This window comes from Lissotriton vulgaris, chromosome 3_1 (genome assembly GCF_964263255.1).
Source record: "Lissotriton vulgaris chromosome 3_1, aLisVul1.2, whole genome shotgun sequence".
Classification (NCBI taxonomy): Eukaryota; Metazoa; Chordata; class Amphibia; order Caudata; family Salamandridae; genus Lissotriton; species Lissotriton vulgaris.
The window spans coordinates 1,276,717,317-1,276,739,467 of record NC_141689.1 but is presented as its reverse complement, the minus strand read 5'-3'; positions in this window follow the sequence as shown (position 1 = coordinate 1,276,739,467).

Here is a 22,151-nt window from a genome sequence, read left to right as displayed (position 1 = left end):
CAACACCATTATTAAATATACAAATAGTTCATGGAAATGTTTGAACATAAGTTAAAGAGAAAGGAGAAGAACAATAAATACCATACAATATTACAAAATAAAAGGATCCTAAAAGAGAGTGACAGCAGGATATTGTCATATAAATATTAAATTCCTAGCTGCCATTACATGGTTTCCAAAAAGAGAGGTTTTAAATAAATAAGTTAGAATATTGCTTAGTAAATAATACTTAATAATATAACCATAAAACAATTAATAAGCCAATAGTTATACGCACCCAGCAGCCTGTTGTAATACTCAGAGAAATAACCCTAAAAAAAAGACTGTTTATCAGATGATTGGCTAAGGTCTAGTATCCAGTCTTTCCTCCTTCCATCTATAGATTGGGGCCCAGATAGACCTGCCAAGTCTTCTCGCACCCCTCCTCTTTCTTTCATAGAGCCTGTTTTCTAAATTGAAAATGGCTAGCAACCTTCCAAGCCATTTCTGAAACGAAGGAAGTAGCTGGTCCAGTCACACAGAGGCTATGCAAATTCTCACAACGGCTGTACCACAAATACAAAATATTGGCATGCATCTTGTATTTCACCATTGCTGACCCCGAGGAGCATTAATTCAGGTGTTAGCATTACTTTTATGTTTCGGGTTTGATCTAAAAATGTTTCTATTTCCTTCTTCAAAGTTTTTAAACGGGAGCAGGATGAGAACATGTGTATTAAATCTGTTTCTATACTGCTACAGCAGGGACACCTGATCCCTTCCGGTTCCCCCCATTGTGCTATTTGGCTGGGGTGTGATACAGTGAGAAGATTGTTTCAAAATGTTGTGTTTGCAGCCCAGCTGAACACAAGATGGTCTGCCGTAGTTCAAGAGACTCAAAAAATTCTACCCTGGTCTATCCTAAGCGTATCCACCCATTACCACCCTTGTTTCTCAAGATCATCCTGTTTCAACTGGGACAGTTCTGAGTAAAGTTTTCAGATGGTGCAGCTCTAACTACCCCGAAACACCTTGATAATATGGAATTTACTAAATCCGTTCAATCCCCCTATCTTCGCTCCTAAGAAGCTACGTATTTGCGCAAATATTTGAAAAAGTCTCTTTTGTCAATTTCAAATTTAGCTTGTTTATCTTTAAATGGCTGAGTTCCATCTGGCCCCAAAAGAACTCCAGATTTCCAACCCCTCCCTCCTAGCCATTATATTATGAAATGAAATGAAATGAAAATAGTTTTTGTATAGCGTGGTAGCTACTCTGAGGCGTCCTAGGGCTCTGGAGAGGCGAATGTAAATGAACAGTGGAAGCTAGTCTGATTTATTGAACAACAGGGTTTTTAGCTTTTTGCGGAAGGGCAGTAGATTAGGTTCTGATCGCAGATGGAGGGGGAGGGAGTTCCGGAGTCGTGCTGCGATGTAGGAGAACGAGCGGCCGCCACATCTGGCTCTCCGGATCTTGGGTACAGCGGCTTGGAAGGAGGAGGCAGATATGAGCTGTCTAGTTGGGTGGTATGGGGTGATCAGAGTGTGGTTGATGGTGGCACCCTTTTTCCAGAAGGATTATCTTGAAAGATTTCTGGGAATGTCGGATTTCTAAAAAGCTATGTATAAAACTTTACTCTCCCAAGTCCTTTCCTTTTAAAAGCCACCCTAATCTGAAATGCTGCTACCAATGTTTTAAATCTAGTTTTTCATGATCGCTGGGTTTGCTATACTTCAGCAAGCAATTCCGGGCCTCGTCTCCCAATAGCAACTCATATATATCTGGTGACACTGCTCTGCTCCAACGGTCTTCTACATTGCCTCCCATTAATCCCTGCATATATTTTAGAGCAGCTGACCAAAAATACATTCTGAGATTTGGCACTGCCCTACCTCCCCTCTCTCTTGAAAGTGTAATTTATCTCAGTGCTCTCTTGGTCCTCCCTTGAGCCCAAATAAACCTATTTAACATATTTTCTGGTTCTTTAAATCATTATTTTCCAAATTCTAAGGGTATTGCCATAAAAAGGTAAAGCACTTTGGGTAGGAAGAGTATCTTAATAATATCACACCAGCATACAATGGATAGATGAAAGTTATGCATTCTGGAAATGTCATTCTTTGCTTTTTGAATAACTGGAGCAATATTTCCCTCCACTAGTTTTCCCAGTTTGGAGGTAATATACCTACCTAGATAAGTGGCTGCCTGCTTCACCCGAGGATCATCCAGATCAGTTGTCCTATTCATAACTATCTGCTCCTTCTGCTGATTAAGTGAGTAGCCTGAAATTGTGCCAAATACCTGTGCTTCCTCCAAAATTGCAACAAGTGCGGTTTGAAGATTGGGGATTAACATGGCCACATCATCAGTGTAGGCCAAGACTTTAGTTTGTTGCTCTTGAAACCTCATTGGCCTTATATCCTTATTAGCGTTGATCTTCCTGATGAAAGGATCAATGTATAAGGAAAACAGAAGGGGAGAGCACGGGTATCCCTGCCTAGTACCCTGTATACCCCTGTTCAATCTTAATCAAGATACTGGAGCCTTGCATAGGCCCTGGATTGCCTTAATGAAACCTTTTCTGAAACTGAACCATGCAATGACCGCCCAAAGGTAGTATCAAATGCTTTCTCCTTGTGTCCCTTGGAAAGCTACAAGCATGAGCGGACGCATATTCTTGATTAATGTGTGACTACAGAGTCCGTCCTCCCCTGGTACTCTCATGATGTCTGTTGAAAAAACAAGTAATTTACAACCATAAAAGGAAAAGGTCCTATAAATATGGAATGTATGGTAACATGCATGTTTATTACTATTTAATTGCACAGAAAATTAGAAATTTCAAAAAGCAGGGTAAACACAAGGTCCTGGGGACTCCTAGTGACCCTTCACAGGCAATATAACGGCTGAAACATGTCGACCTATCAGATGCCTGGTAACACTTATTTCTAAAAGCATCACACTGATTTATTTGCACCTAGCCCTAAATCCCAGAATAATCCATTTGTTAAAAAGGATTTAAAGGCTATTTTAAGACACTCACACCACTCAAAGAGCTTCACTTACAAACATGTCGAGCTCACCCATTCACCGTCAGTGCCTGAGTGTGGGTGAAGCATGCCGCAGGTGGTACCTGTGGGTGAGGATGGTAATGATGGTAATCTTGCCGCTGCCTCTCTTTCTGATGTGAGCACAATCCCCAGTGACACAGAGTCAGACATCAGCAGCAACGTGGAGGGTAATTCGAGACCAAGATTTGGTCCCTTATCGTATGCTTAGGAGATGTATTTTATCCAGGAGCAAAGGAAACAGTCTTTACAACAGAGGAATGCACCACCACAACAAAGAAAGAAAGAAACCGCCGCAGGCGCGAGAGGCGAAAATGTGCAAGGCACAAGAGGCAGGGGGCAACAGAAAAAGAAAACTTGGCACTCACAACAACGACAGTGCACCAAACAATAGTGAATTTAACAGACATCCACCTTAATGATGCTTAAAACAACTTCTGGCTTTGGATCTCAGTTTCCTTCCCGAGAGCAACTTCAATTACGTGCAGACACGAGTCGATGTCTATAAATTCATTAGGAAGCTAAAATAGAGGAAATTCTTTACCATCAAAAGTCATGGCAAAGCGAAACCAGCTACATTCACCCGGGTCGCAGGCAGTGGTTTCACAGTGGGAGAAATACCTCTTTTAACAACATTACATGCCCTTTGAGAGGAAGCCACAGACTCTAATAGCGAGGAGTCCAGTACACAGGATATTGCCCAAGCAGAAGGCATTAACATTTCGTCTCCTGGCCAGAGTCAATTTAAAGCACCATGGGCCTCATTTATGAAAAGTGACGCATCGCTGCGTGAAAACAGCGATGCGTCACTTTTCAGTGCGCACTCCTTGCGACACCAATGATGCGTCATATTTAATGTATGACGCATCATGTCGCAAGGACTTACAGATACGTCAGTATTTCTGACGCATCTGTAAGCGCAAAAGTGACGCATTGCTGGAGTGTGTCACAAAAGTGACGCATCTCCAGCAATGCGTCCTTTCACATGGGGAGAGCCCCATGTGAAAGGGCTTGCGTCAGTCTTACGCCTGCTGTAAGGCAGGCACAAGATTTTGACGCAACCGCATCCTAAAAGTGACGCAGTGAAATCTCATAGATTTCACTGTGTCACTATTACGAGGCTTTTTGCGGGGGAACGCCCCCTCTGCATACATTATACCTGACGCAGGTATAATGTGGCGCAGGGGTTTAAAAAGTGACGCATCTGCCTAGATGCGTCACTTTTTAAATATGGCGCAACAAGGCGCATGTTTTACGCCGCAGATGCGTCACAAAAAGTGACGCATCCGCAGCGCAAAACTGACGCAAGGCCTCATAAATGAGGCCCCATGGGCCTTATTTATGAAGGCCTTGCGCCACCGGTGCGTCACTTTTAAAATGGGAAAAAGTGACGCACCGGTGGCGCAAGGCCTTCATAAATAAGGCCCCATGTTCTTTTGTACCGATCATGCCCTGCGATGCTCTGGATATCTTTCATGATCGGATTACTGATGAACTGAAAATATTATACCGGAAGTCTCTCAAGTATAAACATAGTCGGGGCAACAAGACCAACAAATACTTTCAACTCATGGAAAAACTCAAGAATAATGACGCTGCGGTCATTAATAATTCGGACAAGGGAGGCAACATTGTTTTATGGGACAAACAGCTCTACAGAGCAGAGGCTTACTGGCACATCAACACTAAACAATGTTATGAGCAATATGATGCCTCTTCTGTCAGGAAAATGAACAGAGACTTTAAGAGTGACCTCATATCGTGGCAAAAGGAAGGTCTTATATCTAAAGATGAATTCATATTTTTATTTAAGGAGTTCCCGATCCTACCTACTTTCTACCTAATTCCCAAGGTGTACAAGGGTATTGACCTGATGCCCGGAAGACTGATTATTTCAACAAAGAATAGTACATTTGAGTGCACCTCAAGCTATGTAGACTTTTATCTCCAAAAGCATGTGTCTAACCTGCCTTCATACTTACGTGATTCAAGTGACTTTTTATTGACATTGAATTCAGTGCAATGGTCTAATGAGGATCTTTTAGTAACGTTAGATATCACCGCTCTGTATACGAGCATCAGACATGATGATGGGTTAAACACTGTTGACTTTTACCTTAGACAAAGATGCATTTCCATGTATAAACACATTGCCATGTTGATAAAAATTATACATTGGTGTCTTTATAACAACGTATTCATTTTCGATGGCAAGATCTTTATGCAAAAGCAAGGCATGGCTATGGGGGCATGCTTCTTCCCCAGTTATGAATGTTTACATGTAGGCTGGTTAGAGGAGCATGTCCTCAAGGTCGAACACAGAACTCTGTTTGACAAGCATGTGATGCTTATTTGGCGATATACTGATGATGTCTTCATTGTGTGGAAGGGAACATATGCTGAAGCCTGTAATTCTATCAATGTCATAAACACTAATGATCAGAATTTGAATTTCACGGCTAACATTGGACCTGTTACCACCAACTTTTTAGACATCACAGTGTGCATCGGAAAAGGGCTATAGAAACTTGCTTATTCAGGAAACCCACTGCAGGCAATACGTTATTGCACCCATCAAGTTTCCACCCTCATCACACTATCTCCAGTCTTCCCTATGGAGAATTTTTGCGTATACGTAGGGCTTCCAGTTCCAATACTATGCTGGTAATTGCACAACAAGCTGCCAAAGAAAGGCTAATGGAGCAAGGCTATGATCCCAAGAAATTGGACATTGCCATACAGAAAGCCAACGCTAAAGAAAGACTAGATTTATGTAAACCTGTGAACAAACTCAGAAATGTGGCCACTTCTGCAACTGTCAACTCTGATGACACTGAAAGGGAAGGTGAGACGGAAGATATATCTTGCATATTTATCCCAACCTACAGCAAACAAGCCAATGCCATTAACACGCAATGGCCATAGGAGCATATTTACAATAAGTGGCGCATCCCTGCATATCAGCAGGGATGTGCCACTTATTGTGCGCCATGCCTACGCTAACATGGTTGCGCTGCATTTAGAATGCGGCGCACCATGGGGCAAAAACGGCACAGATGCGTCACGCATCTTTGCCGTAAATGTGTTGCATTGCTGGAGTTGCGTCACAAGCACGATGCAGCTCCAGCAATGCTCGGGGGCCCTATTCTTCCAATGCTGCGTCAATCCTTATGCCTGCTTCAAGCAGGCACAGGGTTTTTTATGCAGCATGGGCCCCAAAATGACTGAGTGAAATCTTGTAGATTTCACTCAGCCACTTTCAGGAGGCGTTCCTGCGCCTGAACGCCCCCCCCCCCCTGCGCAGGAACGCATCCTTCTGGCGCAGAGCTTTACAACGTGATGCATCTCCCAGATGCGTCACGTTGTAAATACCCCGCACCATGGCGCATCTTTTGCGCCGCCGTTGCATCACAAAAGTATACCAGTCACTATACCCACATTCAATCCAAGAGAAGGGACCATCCCAGCAGTTACACCAGTCAGGGAGGACTCATTCATTCCAAAAATGGGGGATCTACTTTGGTCCATTCTGCACCGCCTCGAGTTGAGACTCCACCAGATAGAGCTTAGGCTAGGCAACATTGATAAGGCAACCTCTGAAAAAGTAAATTGCCTAAACACTACCATTGCTGCGGTCAAGGGTGCTACATTAAACAACACCCAGGGAGGCCTACCGACATCAAATCATTCTGTGCCACCACCCCCGCCCAGCCAATAGAGGCCGGTAGTCGGGACTCTTGTGTTGTCCCCAACCACAAGGGTGCAGTTATGACTATTAAGGACAAATACCACGAGTCACACCATCCTGCTCAGGGTCCGGCTCCGATTCATAAAATCAGAATGGATTTACCCCCGGAATCTAGTCCCTACGTGGTGGTCCTTAGTGGGGTACCCGAGTTAATAGACTCGAATGGGGAATCTTTTATTTCTCTTAAAAATAAAGTTGCTGACTGGTTAAATAAGAACAGACCGCTTCCACCTTATGTCAGCAGCGAGATAATTATGGTACGTAAGGTCTCCTGGGTGGACCACAGTCCAAAGACCATCAAAGGTGATTGTGTTTTGGTAAATGTTAGGGATCCTGTACAGTATCCTATATATGTGATTGGGCCCATAGCGATACCGTCACTGCTATACAACCACTTCCCTTGACCTACTTTTACCCCTCTAATTCTGCATGCTACAACCAAGGGAGGGATTCTGACTGGACGAGAGTGGCACATAGACGGGAGGCCAGGATCAACAGGGATAGGTTGACCCAACCACAAATATTTCCCCACATCTTGACCTTCAACCGGTACAGCTGTTTGGATTTGGTGGATTGACTGTACCCCCATCAGGGGGTCATTGTGGGGCTCGGGCGCAATCACGAAGGGTCCAAATCACCAACTTCACATAGAGGACTACTAGGACACAATCGAGTAGGCAGCTATATGGGTGACAGTAGAGAGTGCACAAATTCCACACCTTTGCAAACTCTACCATAACTGGTTAACAGGGACCCTAGTGATCTATTCCCAGTTGCCAAAACACCTGACCTAAACGTAATCCCGGTAGGAGAAGCCATGACCCAAGGGAGCAGTTGGGAAGGGGTAGGGAGTGTTAGCTCCCCCGGGGATCCTTCATGTTCTATACTCCGAATACTGTCTTAGAATGTAGCGGGGCTGCCTAACAAATTGATGTGCCCGGAATGGGGATCCTTTATTGATGAGAGTGATGTATGCCTCTTCCAGGAGACATGGGCCCGAGACGACCAGCTACGTAAGGGTTTTGCTTCCTTTAGCGTGCCGGCGAGTTGGGGAGGGAAGTGGCGCCCGTCAGGGTGCCTCACCATCTGGGTAGGTTCACACCTGGGTTGTAGGGCTATGACATTGACCACTCATTCTCAAGATGTGCAATGTGTTGTTCTTGAATGGCATAATTTTTCTAAACTTGCACTTGTCAATGTATACGCTCGGCCTGTCAGTGGAGCTAAGGAATCTCCAACCATCAAGGAGTTGTCGTCCTTTCTACATACTATCCCCAGTGATGTACACCTTGTGGTGGGGGGTGATCTGAACTGCCACTACGAGCCCTTGGCTGGTCTAAGGGATGGCGTTTCGATGGCAGAGGATGACCTTTGGGCAATTCCGTCACCCCAGGCCCCAACATCGGGGTCATGGTCTCTCTTAGCCATTTAAATCACATCTCTAACCCTGAATCACTCAATTAGGGCCTGTAAGGGTTGCATGCCTTCGGACATGCCAGCGAAGTGCACATTCAACAAAGTGGGCCATGAGTCACGCCTGGACTACATTCTGGTCGAAACAAGGTTGTGGCCCCGGGCTATTGACTTTGTGGTCTACCCCAGAATTTAGAGCGATCATAACGCTTTAATTCTGGAGCTAAGCATGGCTGTTTTTTTAAATGAAACTCGCACGAGCTCCGAGGACTTAGATACCAGGTTGACCATTTCTAACAACAGGCGCAGAGTCAGGTGGGATAATTTGGTAGCGCACCTGGAAGAACTATATAATCTCTATTTAGGGATAGTTCCCGTATTTGATGAGGTGAATGCTCTAATTGCTCAACCTTGCCCCATCGACTACCATCTCAAACTTCAGGCCCTCCACGCTGCCCTAGTAAGCACCTTGGCTGAAGTGTTGAACCCCCTGGCACCTAGACGGACCAAGAGGCCTTATCCGTCCTTCTGGTACAACGCATCATGTAGAAAGTCCAAATCCAAGCTTATGCAGGCACTTAAACAGAACAATAACAAACCCCAAATGTAAGAAAGGAGAGCAGAATATAGATGACTGCTTGAGCACACTAAGACTGAGTGGGACCATGATAAATGGACAAATTTGACAGCTGCCCTTGCGACCAGAAACTACCGGGAATTTTGGTCCATTGTCAACACTGGTTCTGGGGAGACGGTGTCGGCAATTGAACCTAACATTGCAGCAGAGGTCTGGGAGGAGCACTTTCACAGTCTGTATAGCTCAGTTGAGGGCTCTGAAATTGGGGGGACTGACTGGACCTCGTCTACATCTAACATGTCCATGGAGGTCCTAGAATTCTTGCTTGAAGAGGTCTATAAAGCAATTGGCAAAATTATACCAGGCAAAGCCCCAGGATTGAATAAACTCCCGGGAGACCTCTTTAAATACGGACCTAGGATATGGGCCCCATATTTATCCATCCTGTATAATGCCGTCCTGAGAGGCATGGAGGTGCCCTGTACTTGGCTGGGTGCAGAGATAGTCCCTATATTTAAGAAAGGCTCTCCTCTGCTCCCAGCCAACTACAGGCCCATCAGCTTCATAGATGTCCCGCAAAAGATCTTTGCGAGGTTCATCCTAAATCATCTGCAGGACTGGATTGATGAGCACTCGGTGATGAGCCCCTTTCAGGCGGGGTTTAGGAAAAACACGTCAACCTTTGATCAAACCTTCTGTTTAACTCTTCTGTTGTGGAAGATGGTCACGTTAGAGGGTGGCAACCTCTACATGGTTTTCCTGGACCTACGGGCCGCCTTCGATCTGGTCCCACGTCAGAAATTGTGGTCTGTGCTCTATGAGCTGGGTATACTGCATCATCTTTTAAACATATTGATGAGGCTCCATGAAGCAAATTTCGCCCGAGTCAGGTGCGGGAAGAATGGAGCTCTAACAGCACGATTTCCCATTGACAGGAGGGTAAGACAGGGGTGTGTTTTGGCACCGACCCTGTTCTTCCTCTACGTCAACGGAGTGATCAATCATCTGAATGCGGTTCAAAACACTGACGCCCCAAAGTTTGCGGGAAATCGGGTGCCTGCAATTATGTTTGCAGACAACACTCTCCTGCTCTCAAAATCCCCCATGGGGATTCAACGTATACTGGATGGATTCGAGTCCTTGTGTATTGAGCGGGGATTGGAGATAAATGCACTAAAAACAAAATTTATGATTTTCAATCCACCGGCTACTACACGCCCCAATCCAAATATAGGCACTACCAGACTGGAGAGGGTCCAGACATTTGACTATCTTGGGGTAACTATTAACAAGAGCATGATGCGGCCCCCCCAGCAAACCAAGTCCCAATTGAAATTGGCACAATTGGCAGGGGGCATCCTAAAGCTTGCCAACAAGTCAACCATAAAGCCAATAGGACCTCCACTAGAGATTTATAAAACACAAGCCAGGGACGCGGTGATGTATGGGGGTGAATTATGGGGCCATGCTTGCAAGTCTGACATTAGTATGACCTAAAACAAATTTCTAAGACAACTATTGGCCCTACCACCCAGTACTCCACTCCTCCCATTGAGGTTAGACTTGGGCGTAAGACCGATTGCCCACGAGCTTGGCGTCAAACCTTTAAGGTTTTGGCATAGGCTCTGGACAACACCTGAGTTATCACATTACAGGTTGGAACTGGCAGAAATATTAAGCATGCCCAAGATAAGGAAAATTCCCTGGCTTATGTATGTCAAGAATGAATGTGGTAGGTTGGGTATACCAGCTTTATGGGATGACCCTTTGAATAGCTGTAATGTGATCTCTCGGAAACACCTTTCGAGGTTGTTTTATGACAGTAAGATGGACTCCGTCCTCCAAAACCAAGAGGTGGGCACCCTAACAGAATCTTTTTTAAAGATTAAACATGTATATAATTTTGAACACTTTCTGGATGACATTTTCCCATTCTAGCGAGGAAATTGTATCTGCAATGAAGATATGGAACCTTACCGCCTAGAGCCTTCACGAGTGGATGGTCTACTTCCTCCCCAATAAATTGCCCTGGTTGCAATTGTGACAATGAAAATGAACTTCACGTTTTATTTTTTTGTCCGGCTTACTGAAAGCCTAGGAGGTATTGGCTCGTACCTTTGTGTAAAAATCTGGGGTTCGTTCATTGCATGTATGCATTCCGAATACTCAAATCAGATGTGACAAGATCTACTGTATTCGCCGTATCAAAATTCCTGGCTGCCATGTGGCTTGAGCGACGAACATTATTGAAAACTGTATAAATTGTCAAGTAGGATGTACAGGTTTTTTAAACCTTAGCTTTTGAATTACATAAATAGTTTTTGCTATACTTTTAACTGTTTTTAACATTTCAACTAGTTTCATGGTTTACTTTTTAATTGCACTGTGTAACGCCACTAACAAACTATGGCTGTAAAAAAAGGAATTTATGTCATCTATGTTTGTTTTAAATATGCATGCTCTTCTTTTATGGCTACTACGTCGAAATAAAGATTTACAAACTGAAACTGAGCTATTATTTTGCACATATTTATTCCATTTGTTCTCAAGAATTTTTTAACACAATTTGTTTTTTAAATTCTACAGCAATTTTTACATGTTTTTTTCTGATTTGCCATGCATTTATGCATGTTAGATCATAATTCGAATTGGGTAATTGATATTACACCTAAACGCCAGGACTTGACCAATTTGTCTAATTTTTTAACTGAATTGGATAAACATTTCTATGCTACATGTAAATTGGAAAATGTACCTGGTTTGAGCATTTGAGTGGCTATTAATATTTTTACCTGTTGACACTGAGGATCAATGTTGTACTTTGCATTTATGTTTTGCATAGTATTTTTTCCATATTCATTTCATTAGCTGACAGCGTGTCACATGGTATTCTGGGACCATACAAAAATGCTTTACTCACCCAATTACCGCTTTGCACTATTTAATTTAATAAAACACGATATCCTAAACAGCAGAATACAGCATATTACAGGGTCTGTTTTTCTCTACATGGTGCCTGCATGCATCTTGGAGCGTAAACTGATATATATATATATAGTCGCCAGTAGGTGGTTATAGTTAGAACCTAGTTACCATAGGAAAAGTGTTTTTTGATTTGCTAATAAATTTGGCGTCCTTTGACGAATATAGATGAATTTCGCCCCAAAAAAAGTCTATATACGGCAGCTCCTCTCCTGAAAGTGTGGGGGTCATTCATCAAGCGGGGGCTGAGAAAAAAGGGGAGTCCCAAAACACATTTTTCGTGTGTTAATTTCCATAGGAAATTTTGAGACAGGCTACAGCCCCAACTGCTGAACGGAATTACCACAAATATGGCAGAAAGGTAGTACTTGGTACAGAAAGAAAACTTTTTTTTAAACGGTGTAAATCATTTCTGTAGTTGCTGAGAAAATCAAAAAATAAAAGTTTTTATATGTATGGCTGAGGAGGGTTAGCAAACCCTCCCGACCACCAGCTTTATTCTAATTGACTGTCAACACTCCAAACCAGGAAGTGTTGGCAGCCATCTTGTGACTCAGTAGAACCGAGTCACAAGAAGACAGTAACAAAAAAAAGTTTAAAAACAAGAAAAGGGGACAGGGTAGAAACACCCTGACCCCCTAGGCCTACTCAGGGGATCCCACAAGGACACTCAGGGCCAAAAAAGTGTTTATTTTTTTTATATTTCAGCATTATTTGTGCTCGGGACGGGAATCCTGCCAATTTTTTTTTTTTTAACTAAGCACGGTCTCCCGCCCTTCATTTAATTGAGGCTCCCGGGTGGGATATTTTGTGATGGGCAGTCAGGAGGGTGGGGGTGGCATGTGCTGAGATCTCCAGGAGCAAAGTAGAGAAGGAGGGAGAGAGAGCGAGCAAGGAGCAAGGGAGAATTTATGGTGGCTTCCAGCAGCAGCAGTACCAGCGATGGCAGCGGCGAGAAACATGTCCAGGTGTCCTGCATCCACTTTGTCTGAGAACCCTGTCCTCCTGCCTCCCGTAGCACCTCTCAGAGAAGATCTAGGTAAGGTGCATGCCCTGCTATGCTGTACCACCCACCGCCGCTGTCCTGTGCTCAAAGGTGTCTAGCGGGTGCCAGAAAAACCATGTTTGATTCTGCTCAGTAACCCACAGCGATCGATGCACCAACCTGGCTTGGCTAGGTTTTTCTTTTGCGCCCGACTCCAAATTTAGACACGATGGAAACACCCTGGCCAAACCGACCCCTCCCATCCCTGTTCTGCTGAAGGGGCACCAAAGTTGTTTTCTTTTTCCTTATGTGAACAGAAATCTGCCCTTCTTTTCTGCAGTTTGGCTACAGAGGCAGAGATCCAGCCAAAGCTGCCAGAAATGTGAAGCAGTGGTGGGGAGGCAGGGGAGGGTGGATATATGGCTGCTTTTCTGTAGCATTATATATCTCAACAAAGCCATGGACCGGCGATATTTATTTTTGTTCCCTGGAATCTGAACAGGGTGCTCTTATCTTAGTGCTGCCCGTCGTGTCTCCCCTGATAAGGACTCGAATTGTGCAAAGGACTGAACGATAACTTGTAAAATGCACCTTTTATTCAAGACCACAGTGGGCCATTTCTCACCCTTGCACGGTTGCATGTGTCAAATGTAGCAACCTTGGCACTGAGACCATTCCTTCCTAGTGACCCGGTGCGTTGGACTATGGGGAGGGTCTACTCCCAACCCCTCCCCCTCCACCCACGACTATCAATGTGTGCCCACATCCCTTGAGCGAGAGAGGCTGGCCCTGTGCCACTTGCCCAGCTGCAGCCCCAGGCGTTAAAAGTACTCAGAATTATAACAACATTTAGAGCCTTTCTAAAGGTGCTTCTGGGTGATTCTAGAATTCACTCCATCTCAGTTATTTTGACCGAGTAGTTCTGGAACTCTTAACGTGCTTTCCCCTCATTGTGCCCCACCTCAGAAAATAGATGAAGGAGGCCAAAATGCAATGCCACCGGGATGTGCACTGAACCTTGGAGACAAAGAGAGACAGTGCACGAGGATCGCGCATGTCGGCCATGAGTCATGCAAGCTGCGATCATTTGATTGAGTCGATCAGTGTATTCATACTTTCATGGTTGGAGGCGGTGGAAGGGTCAACGAGGGAGAACACGTTTCCAAGTTTGCATCAGCAGTGCCAACAAGGGAGATAAGTGCCAAGACCAAAAGCAATTCCGAATCTGGGCATTGGAGGTGAGACGCAAAGTGGTCCCTGCCGCGTTGCAATCTCTAGGCGCTAAACTCTTTCTTTGAACAGAGGCGGTACAAGTGTCTTTCCATGCAGTATCTGTCACTGGGCCTAGAAGACGTCACATGTCAGCATTCTCACAAAACAATATGAGAGATCCCTTCAACCGGCATGGTTCACGTGTAAACAAACAGACCACACCTGCACGCACACACGCTAATCACAGGTACGCTGTGTGCTATCTTTCCGGGTAAGCAAGAAAAAGTAGCTAGAATAAAATATAGTCGAATATCCAGTAAAACATCAAACCTCTACGGGACGAGATTAGAAATAAAATATGTGCAAAACTGCAACTGGCATGATGTCCTTTTTTAAGCTATCTAGTTGGTGTCTTGAAACGAAATATAGTGTTGCTATATTTAGAGGAATTCCACCAGTATTACTGTTCGAGGAGCAAGTAGTGTTAATCAAAACACGCTGAATATATTTAACTAACCCTGCGGATTAATCAGAAAAATAATAATTTGTGGGCGCAAATTACTGCTGCATTCCTTGTCAGACCCCTCTCTGCAGGGCGACATGGTCCACTGAGATAGCCATTCACCGGCTCTGTTGACACAACCAGTGTTTGGTGGTGTGATCATAAAGTTTCTTTATAGGGTCTAATAGCGTATTCCATCAAGCTTGTGTTAATCACCATTCACAGGGTTTCTTGTTGACACATTCCGTCACAGGGCCTATTGGTACATCTCTTCTTAGGGGCTGCCAATGCATTCCTCACTGGGAATATCACACAGGCTGTCATTGTATCCCTCGCATGGCTTGTAGATTTACATCGAAAGTGTCAATCAATCAGTCCCTTTTGACAGGGTGTCTGTTGCTAAATCTCTTCATAGCATGACGACATTCGCACGATCTGTTCATAGCCCCCACTTTTGATAAATCCCACATCGGGCGTCTTTCAATCTATTCATCCAAGGATGCATCTGAAAAATGTGTGTGTTTTTTAATGTATTTTTTTAAATCTATGATGTTCCCTTCCCTGGGTTTGTCAGTATATCCCACCTGTTGATGAACAACCTCACCTGGTTTGTAGAGCTCTCCCATCACAGGGTCTGATTCTGTATCCCTCCGCAAAGCCTATTGATGTACCTCTCCAAGATTGTTTGATGCTGCAAGCCTCACAAGTGTGTGTGTGAATGTATGCCTCCGCAAAGTCTGTGGCAATATCCCTTGAAAGTGCCCATTAATAGACCCCTCACATGGTGTTTTGATATACTCTTCACATGGACACTTTATTTATCCCTGTATGAGGTCTGTTGACATTAGGCTTTCCCAAGGTTTGCCTCCATCCCTTTAATACACCTCTCCAGAGGGTCTGAAGCTTTATACCTCCCTCACAGGGTCTGCTGATATCCTGTCTAAGGGCCTGTTGCTATATCCCTCCACAGAGCCTGTTGGTATGTATACCCCTGTCTCTTGATACATCGACACCAAAGGATGCACTGTTGAATCCTTTTAAAGGGTCTGTTTATAAACCTCTTCAGATGGTTTCCTGATGGATATACCCCATGTGAATACATCCTGTCCGACAGTATGTTGGTATTACTCCTACCCCCAGGCTTCTGATAGTTCCTCCTCATCCAGCACTCCACCAATTACAAGTTGTTTCCTTCCTTTACAGTCTCGAGCCCGCAATGATGCCTTGTTGATGCTGTTCGGGTCCCTGACTTCGATAAGGTGAGAATCGCCAAGATGCCATAACTCCAAGGTCGGAAAGCGCTCGCCTGGCTCGGGTGAAACCAACCATGCTATATTGCCATTATTATTGTATGTTCTAGTTTTAATGAATTAACCATTTACTTTTAAGAAACACACTTTCAAGTAAAAGAAATCAAGCTCACTGAATGGATTTTTTCCACCTTCAAGCGACTTTAGTACTAAGTACAACCTGGGAAAAAGAGTGTATTTTGCTTTTAGTGCTTTTACGAGCCGCAAATTGCGTAGTGAGCACGATGTGTGTTTCGCAATCAGAAAATATGTGACATATTGCCATAAATTTGAATCACACACGTCAGTGCATAATTTGAAGTTTAAACACAGTGTTTTGCAACCACAGGGTCATTTTTTCCTAATATATGGGAAAGAGAATACTTTCGACAACCTTAATTCGAATATTCCCATAACCGTTTATTTCCACATGGTGTATTATTAAAAAAATGAAAGAAAAAACATATTATCCCCAAAAATCACATATAAAAAACCTTTATTTTTAACTCAAACCCACATAGATGCAAGGTGACAGGGGCCAAGAGTTTTATCAGCACTTCTTTCTGTTCCAGAGCAGAAATATATGGAAGATGTGCCGATCTGCCAAAGTCATGTATGTGCCAGTAGAGTGTGCGTACTGGTTCATGGTTTTCTCAGGGGATGCTAGCACTGCGAATGCGAGTTGTGTGGTCGGATACTGGAAATTGGGACACTTTTAGAGCTACATTTAGAAATTATTGGAATCGCTGGATCATGCCTGCCATCATTCAGGAATATGAATGTAACATGCCTTTTTGGGAAAGATACAACATGCCACTATGGTAATTACCTGTAGATGGAGTTAGTGTACTGTACTAAATATATATTCACGGAAAAAAAACATAGGTTCCAGGGACGTTATAGTTCGTAATTAACATTTAAAAACCTGTGAAATTCACTGAAAAAAACCATAGGTTTCAGGGCTGTTATAATTAGAAATTGTCATTTAAAAACACCTTTGAAATTCACAGAACAACCATAGATTTCAGGGACATTATAGTAAGAAATCAGCATTTGAAAAACCTTAGAAATGTACAAAAAAATATAGGTGTCAGGGACGGTATAGTTTGTTGGAGATTTCACTCATACAAAACCATAGAAATGTTGCTGTTATAGTTAGTAGACCCGTATGACTGTGTTGGTGAGTGGATGGATATCTCAGTGCTACATGTGTGAGTAACTACATATGTGAAAGGCAGAATATGTGAGTGTTGGAGTATATAAATAACTATATGTGAGAGTGAGTGATTGTGAGAGTAGCTGTGTGGATGAGGGTGTGCTTGAGTCAGTGATTGTATAAGAGAGTAAGTATGTGTTAGTATCTGTGTGAATAAATTAGGTGGTGTTTGTATAACTGTATAGGTCAGTATATGGGAGTGTGATTGATTCTTTGTATGACTAACTAGCTGTGTAAGTAACTATGGGTGAGTGGCAGTGTGTCAGTGTCTGTATAGGTTTATGCGTGCATATGATAGTGGCTGTATTGATGAGTGATTGTATGTATGAGTGGCTGTATCAGTGGGTGAGTGGATGTGTGTTTAGACCTAGGAATCAGTGAGTGGGTATGTAGTAATTGGTATTGGTGTGTCTATAGTTTCGAGAATGGCAGTCTGTATTTGACAGTGGGTGTATCAAAAGTTATATTAGGCTGTAAGGAGGTGCATCAGAGGATCACATGGATAATGTAATCAGTCATTTCATGAGTGATGTCATTTGAGGTGCCATCAGTGATGTCATGAGTGATGTCACTGACTATGTCATGAGTGATTAGAAGGACGAAGGTTTTTGTATCAGTAAAAGGGTGCACTTCCTGTTCATACGCATACAGTTTCAAATAACATAAATTCTCCAGGTGCTATACGGCGAGTGGACAAACCCAAACCACTCCTGTGAGTAAAGAACTACTCCTATCCAGTAAACCGTTTGCCGAAGCACTCTGTAAAGTAACGACGTTTTGTACAATGACAATATACAAGCACATTCCAGAACACCAATATGACAGAAGTGAACAGAGTTCCACAAGATGAATAAATCTTGGAGTCTTTAATGAAGATTACAGCCAGCCGACACGTGTTTCATCGCCTTCGCGATTCCTCAGGGTTGAAACAAACAAATAAGTAGCATATAGCAAATTCTTTGAACAGATATATTACCATACCAGACCATGTTGTCTGCACATTATATACATAGAGTAACTGCTTCCTCCAGCAGTGAACATACAGTGAATTGTTCAAGCTCGTTTTGCTAGTGCCACCACAACACATCCATGTCGAATAGGGTGTCTATAGTCGAAGTTCTATGAAGACGTGCGTATGAGTGATAGTGATTGTGATGGGTTTGTGTGGGAGGAATTAATTACTCAATATATGTGTTCAATGATCCCAATGACACATAGTGACAAAATCCTGCTATGCAGCGAGAGTGTCCTAACCGTGTGCGGCTCTTACATCCTTCATGCCAACCTTGTGATATAGTGCAAAATTTGTGTCATTGCGAAAACATACCTAGATGGCCGTGTCAACATCAGAAGGTCTGTGATATTGTTGAGAGAAAAATAAAATCGGAGAAATCTCATCACTAACCGCACTTGAGTGATATTTGGGCAAGATATCACCACAATGAGACTGTCCAAAAAGAACTGTACGTCGACTCACCGCTTAGCTGGTGATAATTCCGACCCAGCCGGGCCTTCCACTAGTAGCACTTGTTTGAGTGCGTCCAGAAGCGGTGAAAGTCCTAATATCTGTGACACAATCAGGGTAAAATATGTCACTATAGATATATATTGTTAAGATCGTCCATTGTTGGACCTAGGCAGACTCTGCCTATGCAAAGAATGTCACAAAGATTCTCTCACTAGAGTCCTATTATTATAAAGGCATGCGGTGGAATTCCCTATCTTACATTTTTGCCGAGATATTACCATTATTGGCCACAATTCTGTTACATACGTCGAGTATTATGTATTACCCTATATACGGTAAATCTACTCCACTTACATATATCTAAAAGGCATATGCGTCTAAGTCGGGCTCGGAAATCACTCGGTGTTCTTCACCAAAAATTCGGACCTTCTGTGATTAGACAGAGTGCTGTTTGAAGAAAATAATGCTCACATCAGTAACCACTATGTTTAGTTATACTTGCGTGAAAATAAGAGTCAGAGAGTGTTCGCTCTCTTACCAAAGTCAATTCTTTTGACAGGAAACCTGATGCGGTTCCAAAATAAGAGTCAGAGAGTGTTCGCTATCTTACCAAAGTCAATTCTTTTGACAGGAAACCTGATGCGGTTCCAAAATAGATTAAGTATCAAGCTACAGAGAGAGAAAAAATAAAAGCGGGGTTTAGAAATCTATTCGTGACTTGCGAATCCCAAAAGTAAACGTCCACGTTTATATCAGAGCGCGTATTTAATCCGCTTACCCGTGTGCGGCGTCTTCAGCGGTAACAGACGAGTGATGCTCTTCCGGGCCCGGTTCCGTGTTTGGACACGTGACCGCGTTTCCGCCCACATTTAAGCGCGTCGCAAACGTGAGGCGTTCCTTCCCCTAAGAGTACATTTCAGAGGAACTGTGTCGGCCATATATGAAGGATAATATATATTTCTTATCTCTACTCGATATACGGGGTTTATTGTTAAGATTGTAACATGTCGTAGAGATAAACAATATGAAGCGGAGATGTGACTTGTGTGAATTCGTCGTGACTGTGCAATAATGTCGTTCGAAATACTCTAGTTGATACACACAGAAATTAGTGTGTATCGTCCTTCATAGGGAATTCCACTCTTTGTCGTATTGAGTTATGCTCCCCAGTGCAACGTGACATTCAGACTCTAACATTGTGTACCATAGTGCTTTGTGCACCATGACTTAAAAAAGAGGGATTTACCCTCTATGTGTGGATGGCCCAATCATACTGTGACTGCCTATCACAATACAATGAGTACATTATCATAATCCATGCTTAGGTATTTACATCAGTACTTGTCGGTACGGGAGACTCATCCCAGCGTTAAGAAAGATCTTAATATCAAAAACATTTCCACATATATTTTTCCAAAAACACAGTTCTGCAATATTATTGATTCCTATGACCATCATAATTACATGCAACGTAATAGCGTCTATATTCAGTCACCCAAAAAGTATTGCATTTCCTGGTCATAGTTCAATCCTAGCTCCACAGATTTCAAGCGCATAATCCAGGTCGCTTCTGTGCGTCTTAGTCTTAATTCGCGATTCCCACCTCTCATTGACAAAGGTACAGTTTCTATGCCGAAAAATTGTAAATTTTTGCTTTGCTGGCCTTGTTGGCAAGAGGCTACGTGTAAGGCCACAGGATATTTGGGGTTGCAGTTAACAATGGCTCTCACATGTTCCATCATTCTTTCTTTCAAAGATCTGATCGTGCTTCCCACATATTGTTTACCACATTCACATTCAATAATATAAACAACAAATTTAGTTGTGCAGTTGATATTGCTTTTGATGTTATAACATACTCCATCGGGGCCCATAAAAGTGATTGTTCCGTGTTTTGCCCATTTACACATACTGCAGAATCCGCATTTGTGGAAACCCAGTCCCCGCTGAGTCAACCAGTCTGCACTCCTAATATCCCGGGGTACTGTGGGACTCAACTTGTTCCGTAGTGTGTTCCCTCTTCTGAAGGAGATTTGTGGTTGTTCTGTAATACAGTTAGTCAGTGCTTTTTCGGATTTCAATAAACTCCAGTGTTTGGTTAGACTTTTTCGTAAATCCGAATGAAGTGAATTGAAGTCCGTGACCATTCTTATATGGTCTTTACCATCAATATTTGCTTTTTGCTTAGTGATTAGAGTGTCTATTCTCTTCACTTTCTTGATTCTCTTCTCAGCTTTTATAATAGAGTTTTTTGCATAACCCCTGGTCTGAAATCTTTCTTTCATGTTGGCAAGACATCTCCCGAATTCACAGTCCTCACTACAGTTTCTTCTTGCCCGAATAAATTCACCAAATGGTATGGCGTTAATCTGGTGTAGGGGGTGAGAGCTAGAGGCATGCAAAATTGCATTGCATGCTGTTGACTTCCTGAACAGTCTACTGTGCAAGCAATTAGATGAGATATAGAATTCGATGTCTAAGAATTCCATATTTGTTTTACTCCACTTCATGGTAAAGTTAATTTTCCACGTATTGTCATTTAAATATTGAAAGAAATTCTGTAGTTGCTCCTCTGAGCCTGACCATATAAGGATACAGTCATCTATATATCGACCCCAAAAAATTATGGAGTCGATATACTGACTACCCTTCTCGCCCCAAATTAAATCCGCCTCCAGTGCGCCCATAAACAGGTTCGCAAACGAGGGTGATATTTTTGAGCCCATGGCTACACCTTGCTTTTGTCGATACCAGTGTTTTTCACACATGAAATAGTTATTTTTTAGGACTAGTTCTATCATTGTGGACAGCATTTCCGTATGTTTCCATAGAGTGGCAGGTCTATTGCCAAGAAATTTATTGATAGCCTGAATACCTAAGTCTATGTCAATGCTGGTATATTAAGATACCACATCCATCGTCACAAGAAGAAACTCTTCTTGCCATTCCATGTCTGCTAATGTGCTCAGAATATGTTTGGAGTCCTGAATATAGGAAGGTAAATTTTTGACTATCGGGCCAAGAAACAGGTCCGCATATTCTGCTATTCTTTCTGTGGGGCCACCTATGCCAGAAACGATTGGCCTCCCTGGTGGAAAAGGTAGGTTCTTGTGAATCTTAGGCAAAGTGTATAACCATGGGTAGGTTGGTCTGAATATTTTTAAGTACAGGTATTCTTCCTCGTTCAGTAACCCCGATTGTTTCCAGTTTAATAAATGGGAGTTAATTTCTATTGTTAAGGGACCAATGGGGTTGTGAGTGAGGCGTTCATAGCATAGTACATCCTGTAGTTGTTGGTTAATTTCTAGTTGATAATCTATGCGATCCATTACCACTACATTCCCTCCCTTGTCCGCCTCTCGTATAGTGATGGTATTGTCATTCATAAGTATGTTGAGTGCTACTCTTTCCCCACTGGTGAGATTGTCCTTATATTTGAACATTCTGCTTTTGCGTAGACGGTTCAAGTTGTCAAGATCCTCTGATACACGTCTGTAGAAGTTATCTATGGCATTGCCACCAGGTAATGTGGGAATCCATTTAGACTTGGACTTAAGCCCACTGACAATGCAATAGTCAGATTCTACATTTAATTCTTCTAGAAGAGTGTCCATATCAAGTGGAGAGTCTTCCATATCGGTCAATGATAAAAGAAGGTGAGTTGCATGCACATCATTTATTGATAAGGATTCTGTGGTGTCTGTTACAGGTG